Source organism: Macadamia integrifolia, chromosome 8 (genome assembly GCF_013358625.1).
Source record: "Macadamia integrifolia cultivar HAES 741 chromosome 8, SCU_Mint_v3, whole genome shotgun sequence".
Lineage (NCBI taxonomy): Eukaryota > Viridiplantae > Streptophyta > Magnoliopsida > Proteales > Proteaceae > Macadamia > Macadamia integrifolia.
In genome coordinates, this window is record NC_056564.1 from 12,932,672 (window position 1) to 12,940,075 (window position 7,404).

The following is a 7,404-nucleotide window of genomic DNA, read 5'->3' on the forward strand; positions in this document are numbered from 1 at the left end:
AGATCACAACCATTAATCAGTTCACTTTCGCATTATTAAAAGAAATAAAAAATAAAGTGGCTGCTCTCCCTGTGTTCGACCCGTAGCTACACTGATCCGTACGCTTGCGGTTACATTTTAAATCTCAAACAAGTTTTTGGCGCCGTTGCCGGGGAGACAGTTCCATGTTATTTTTCACTTTCTTTTGGTAAATCGGAGTGCTTTGTTTGCTTTGTTTTATATTTTTTCTTTTCTTTTATTGAATTCCTGAGAAGAACAACTTGCAATAATAGTTGTATCAGTGGAGGTCGCCATGCCTCACAGTATGATAAAGACAGGTTTCACCTTGTAGCAGTACCTCAGGAATTGACCTGAGCAACCCCGGATCCCTGCCGGTGAGCTCCCAAAAAAGCAAAAAAAAAAATAAATAAATAAATAAAAAAATCAAAAAAATCATCAAAAAAAAAAGTTTTGCTATCCATTCTTTTGTGCTTGTCTTACTTTAGTTGTGGGTAGTTTTTCTGTTGCATGAGTGTTAAGTGGGTACGTAATACTAAGAATCGGTTAGAAAGAAGAGATCCAACAAGTAGTGACCCTATACGTTTGCTCTCTTTAAAACCCTTCAATATGGGAGACCAACAGCAAAACCCTTCACCTAAATCTCTGAAAGATAGGTTCTACCCTGCTAGAACAGCCCAACCTTCCTGTATAGTTCTACCACAAGCCCAGGGCAATAATTTTGAACTCAAATCTCAATACATCACTATGTTGCCCCACTTCCATGGGTTGACCTCTGAGGATGCATACCTATTTCTAAGGGAATTTGAAGAGGTATGTGTTCTAATTAAGATCCAACAGCTTTCTGATGATGCTGTTAAGCTTAGGTTTATCACTTTTGCATTGAAAGACCAAGCTAAGAAGTGGTTGTATGGATTACCCACAAATTCCATAACCTCATGGGAACAGTTCACAGTTGTCTTCCTTAAGAAGTTTTTCCCAACTCACAAGACCAATAAGCTTAGAAGTGATATCCTTCAGTTTAGGCAAAAGCCTAGTGAGTCATTTTCCAAACTTATGGAGAGATTCAAGGATCTACTCCAAGAATGCCCTCACCATGGCCTAGACCTATGGCATTTATGTCAAATAATTTATGAGGGTATTGATTACCCAACTAAACAAATGATAGAGTCTATGTGCCCTGAGGGATTCACATCCTTTACAGATGAAGGAAAAGCATGAGAATTTTTACTTGACTTAGCTGACAAAACCCGTGAGTGGGAATCAACCCAAGAGAGTGAAAGAACCATAGGAGGAAAAGGATATTTTGTGGATGGGATAGTAGCCAAGGAAGCCCATTTGGATAGCCTAATCAAGAGGATTGAGGCTATTGTTCCTAGAGAGCCATCATCAGTCAATTTGGTTAAGATTTGTGCTTGGTGCCAGTCCCCTGGACATGTCATAGAAGAATGCCCTAACACCTCTGGGGGCACTTCTAATGATAGTGTTAATGCCTTATACCAGAATAATCCATATAATAACACATACAATCCAGGATGGAGAAATCACCCAAATTTCTCTTGGAATCAGGGCAACCAAGCAGGACCTTCCAATTTCTATAATCAAGGTCAACCTGGACCCCAAAGGCCTCCCTTTGTACAACAATCTTTTTCTCAAAATACTTTTCCTAGGTCAAATGTAGGACCTCAGGCGAGTTTTCCTAGGGCCCCTCTTCTATCATCTTATCAGCAACCCCCTGGGTTTACTAACACTGGAGAGGCAAGTAGAATAAGTGACTTGGAAAAAAATATGGCCCTCCTCATGACAAGCCATCAAAATCTTACAAGAGAACTTACCCAAGTTGTCTCAATTATGCGTGAGAGGGAGAAGGGAACTTTACCCAGTCAACCAGAGCCTAACCCCAGGCATCATCAACCTGTTAGTTCACAAGGACCAACTAATGCACCACTGAATATAGTACAAGGTCAGACTCAACAAGGGCCCTCTAACCAATGTAATGTTGTTTATGCCCTTAGGAGTGGTAGAGAGTACCTACAGAGCGTGCCTAAATCTTTCTCATCTATTACTCCTGTTAACTCTTCTTCAGTTGAGGACACAAATGTGCCTCTTGTTCCAGGTTCGTCTGATGAACCTAAAGATTTTTCTGAAACTAAAGATGATTTGGTTGAGGAAACCAAAAATGATTCTTCTGAACAGGGACAAATCCCTAACAGTCCTTATGTTCATCCTGTCCCATTTCCTAATCGCTTGGTAAACAAAAAGAAGACTGCTTCCATGGACAAAATTTTAGAAGTCTTCAAAAAGGTAGAAGTGAAAATCCCTCTTTTGGATGCCATATCCCAGATCCCCGCCTATGCAAAGGTACTGAAAGATTTGTGTACTCACAAACGTATCACTAGTGTGCCCAAAAAGGCGTTCTTGGCAGGTAACATTAGTTCCATAATTACTCAGCCTATAGCAGCCAAGTATAAGGATCTAGGGAGCCCTACCATATCTTGTGTCATAGGCAACACCTATATTGAGCATGCCTTACTTGACCTTGGCGCAAGTGTGAATCTTTTACCTTACCATGTGTACAAGCAACTAGGATTGGGAGAATTGAAAGCCACTGGAACTACTCTTCAGTTGGCAGATAGGTTTGTTAAGATTCCTAAAGGGATGGTTGAGGATGTCTTACTAAAGGTGGGGGAATTTATTTTCCCTGTTGATTTCATTGTGTTAGATACTAAGCCCTTCTCAACCAAGGATGAGATCCCAATAATTCTAGGAAGACCATTCTTGGCTACCAGTAATGCATTAATCAATTGCCGGAATGGTTTCCTAAGATTATCTTTTGGTAACCAAACTGTTGAGTTTAACATGTTTAGGATTGGCAAGCAACCACATATGGAAGAAGAGATCAATATGCTTGAGGATTTTCTGGATTTTTCTGATGATTTAGTTACCAACTTTGATATTGATTTTGATTCAGAATTCCAAGAGTGTATGGATGAGTTGGATGATGATAGTGAAAATTTCTTTTCTGAAGTCTTGAGTCTTCACACACTTGTGGAGCCCTTAGGACCCCTTTCCAATTCCATTCCCAAACCTTCCATAGTTGAGCCCCCTAAGCTAGATCTTAAGGAGTTGCCATCTAATTTGAGATATGCTTTCCTAGTGCCTGACCAGACTCTTCCTGTAATAATTTCTTCAAATTTGACTTCTAGCCAGGAAGAGGAGTTACTTAAAGTGTTAAAAGATAATAAGGAAGCCCTAGGTTGGACCATGGCTGATATCAAGGGTATAAGCCCTTCTATTGTGCAACATCATAGACATCTTATGGAGGATTCCAAACCATCCACGGAACCCCAAAGAAGAGCTAACCCAGTGGTGATGGAAGCTATTAAGAAAGAGATCCTAAAGTGCTTGGATCATGGAATAATTTATCCTATTTCTGACAGCCAATGGGTAAGCCTAGTTCACGTAGTGCCTAAGAAGTATGGTGTGACTGTAGTTCCTAATGCCAATAATGAGTTGATCCCTACCCGTGTCCAAACAGGATGGCGTGTGTGCATTGACTACAGGAAGTTAAATGCGGCAACCTGGAAGGACCACTTCCCATTGCCATTCATTGACCAGATGTTAGAGAGGTTAGCTGGACATGAATACTATTGCTTTCTTGATGGATATTCCGGCTATAACCAAATCCCAATTGCTTTAGAGGACCAACATAAGACCACTTTTACATGCCCATATGGAACATTTGCTTACAGGCGTATGCCCTTTGGGCTTTGCAATGCCCCTGCTACGTTCCAACGATGCATGATGAGCATTTTTTCTGACATGGTCGAAAAATTCTTAGAAGTATTTATGGATGACTTTTCAATTCATGGGAATTCCTATTCTGAATGTCTTCATCATCTTTCCCTAGTTTTGAAAAGGTGCATATCTAAGAATTTGGTTTTGAATTGGGAGAAATGCCATTTTATGGTTAAATCTGGTATTGTTTTAGGCCATGTAATATCCAAGGAGGGAATTAAGGTAGATAGAGCCAAAGTGGATTTAATTGATAATTTACCACCTCCTCAATCTGTTAAGGATGTTCGGTCCTTTCTAGGGCATGCAGGCTTCTACAGAAGGTTTATTAAGAACTTTAGTCATTTAGCCCGACCTCTCACCTCATTACTTGCCAAAGATCAAACTTTTGAGCTTTCTAAAGAGTGCCTAGAATCCTTCAAACAACTTAAGAAGGAGTTGACCAATGCACCCATTGTTCAACCACCTGTTTGGACTGAACCTTTTGAATTGATGTGTGATGCTTCAGATTTTGCCATAGGAGCAGTTTTAGGTCAAAGGATTAATAAGTTACCCACTGTCATTTACTATGCTAGTAGGACCTTAAATGATGCACAACTCAATTATACAACCACTGAAAAAGAATTTTTAGCTGTTGTGTTTGCATTAGAAAAGTTTCAGTCTTACTTAGTTGGCTCACATGTGGTGGTGTATACTGATCATTCTGCCCTCAGATACCTAGTTCAGAAGAAGGATGCCAAAGCCCGTCTCATTAGGTGGGTTTTACTTTTGCAAGAGTTTGATTTAGAAATTGGGGATAAGAAAGGAGTTGAAAACCTAGTTGCAGACCATTTATCCCGGCTTCCCAATTCCTTGACTGTTGATTCTCCAGTCAACGAAAACTTTCTAGATGAACAATTATTTACAATGTCCAGTGAACCATGGTTTGCTGACATTGTCAACTTCTTAGTTTCAGGTGTGACTCTGGATCACTGGTCCACCCAAGATAAGTATAGGTTTCATTCCCAAGTTAAGCACTTTTTCTGGGATGATCCTTATTTGTTTAAGATATGTCCAGATCAGATTATCCGACGATGTGTTCCTGATCATGAGCAACATTCCATTCTCTCTTTTTGTCATGATCATGCATGTGGTGGACACTTTGGACCTAAGAAGACTGCCGCAAAGGTTCTCCAATGCGGATTTTATTGGCCCACTCTTTTTAGAGATGCTTTTGATTTTTGCAAGGCTTGCCCTGCCTGCCAGTCTTTTGGCCGTATCAATAAAAGGAACATGATGCCCCTCAACCCTATTTTGGTAGTTGAGATCTTTGATGTTTGGGGCATCGATTTTATGGGACCATTCCCTAATTCCTTTGGGAATTTGTACATACTTTTGGCCGTTGATTATGTTTCTAAATGGATAGAGGCCATACCTTGTAAATCTAATGACCACAAAGTGGTGGTCCAGTTTCTCAAAGAGAACATTTTTTCCCGCTTTGGTGCACCACGTGCAATAATTAGTGATAGGGGTACTCATTTTTGTAATCGGCCTTTTGAGGCCCTAATGAAAAAGTATGGGATCACCCATAAGTTATCTACCCCTTATCACCCCCAAACTAGTGGCCAAGTGGAGGTGTCTAATAGGCAGATCAAACAAATCTTGGAGAAAACTGTTAATCCCAATCGTAAGGATTGGTCCCTTAGGCTCATTGATGCCTTGTGGGCCCATCGGACTGCATTCAAGACCGACCTTGGTCAGTCTCCCTACCGTTTGGTGTATGAAAAAGCTTGTCACTTACCAGTTGAGTTGGAGCATAAGGCCTTTTGGGCCATTAAGAAGCTTAACTTTGATTTGTCTGATGCGGGAATTCATCGTAGGCTCCAACTATCTGAGTTGGAGGAACTTAGGAATGAAGCCTATGAAAGTTCTAGAATTTACAAGGAAAAGACCAAAGCTTTCCATGATAAACACATTCTGCGTAAATCTTTTGCAATTGGTGATAAGGTCTTATTGTACAACTCTCGATTGCATCTTTTTCCTGGTAAGCTTAGATCCCGATGGGATGGCCCATTTATTGTTCATAATGTATATCCCCATGGGGCTGTGGAGATTTTGAATCCAGGAACAGGGGTAATTTCGAAGGTTAATGGTCAGCGTTTGAAACCGTTCCTCGAGTTTCCTACTACTAGTAGTGAAGAGGTCATGGATCTCCATGAACCTCTTTACACTGATGACTAATTTTTAATCAGGTATGACCCCCTTGCATTGTCTTTGCTTTTAATTTTTTCCATGCATTGAGGACATTGCATGACTTAAGTGTGGGGGAGGGAAACCAGTTTTTGTTTTTTTCTTTCACTTTGTTTTGTTTGTTTTTCTTTTTATTTTTGAGCTTGCTAAGGATGAAGTCCTACTTTGGCTTTTAGCTAATGATCAGACCATTCGGATGCTTGATGTATGAAAATAAAAGTTTTGACAAAGGTACCCATTTTGAACGTATAAAACCCTGTTGAGAAGAAAGAAACAAGCATGTGTCTTGAGATGGGACTTTCTTTTGAAAAATAAGAGACCCCTGTTTTATGGTGATGGACCATATGTAAGTCTGTGGGTTCCTTGTACTTTTGATTTGGAGTTGAGACCTTCTTTTTAATTTGGCATGGGTTGACAAATGCACAATTTTAAATGAAATGTGAAATGTGGTATAAAGAAGAATAAGAGTTGATTCCCTTGGAACTAGACAGGGCATTGCGCCTCAGGAAGCGTGGTGTCTTGATCTAAATTCCTTGGGAGGAAACTTTTGAAGTAACTCTAGCATCACTGCCTTTGTGGACATATGCAAAAAGCGAAGCTACATAGTAACTTGGGTGTCTGGTGTTTGCTCCACCATGTCATTCAGGCCAAAAGTAGTGGAGTAGAATAGAGTTTATTAAGCAGAAAAAAAAAGAGAAAAAAAATGTGCAAATGTCATTATTGCTTGGTAACATGTTTGGTCAAAAACACTCCAACGCCTTAGTCATTGGTTCCCTATTTCTTCACAAGTGGTTTTGCCTTAAGATAAGGATGTTTTGGAAGAGATGAGGTGAGTTCCAAATTAAGAAATATGCTAGTGCCTGGAATTGATAAAGGGTAATAAAAGTTCAAGTGTGGGGGTCCCTTGTAAGAGAAATTATCTTTGCTCCGGATCGGTATGAGCCTTATCTTTAGCCAAAGTTGGGATTTGTTTATTCTGAATTTTGGGTGTATATTCACTGCAAACACCCACGAGACACAACTCGTCCACTAGGGGTGACCTAGGGGTTTAAAGGCTTGTTGCACATGCTAAGTGCAACCGTGATTCCTACGAAAGTGAGTTAGGTTTTTTTGTCTTTATTCTTTTTCTTTTTATTTTGCTCGAGGACTAGCAAAGTCTAAGTGTGGGGGAATTCTGATGAGCACATTTATGTGTGAAATCTAGGGTAGTAAAACATGCATTTTACATATTTAGAATGGAGCTACCTTGGGTTTTATTCTCTTTTTGCAGGTTTTGTATTTTCAAGGCCTTAAGGATTATCGGGCACTATATCTTCAATTTTACACGTAAAGAGGTCCTATTTCTTTTCATGGTTGCGAAGAGGACGAAATTCTGAGCAAGAT

The 7,404-nt window shown here is 40.0% G+C and overlaps 1 non-coding gene across 1 annotated transcript; it reads right to left on the reverse strand.

Moving 5' to 3' along the window:
• Positions 1–993: 993 nt before the first annotated feature.
• LOC122087819 lies at positions 994–1,100 on the reverse strand. The gene has a single exon (XR_006142884.1). It is a non-coding gene; the product is annotated as a small nucleolar RNA R71 (small nucleolar RNA).
• Positions 1,101–7,404: the final 6,304 nt, after the last annotated feature.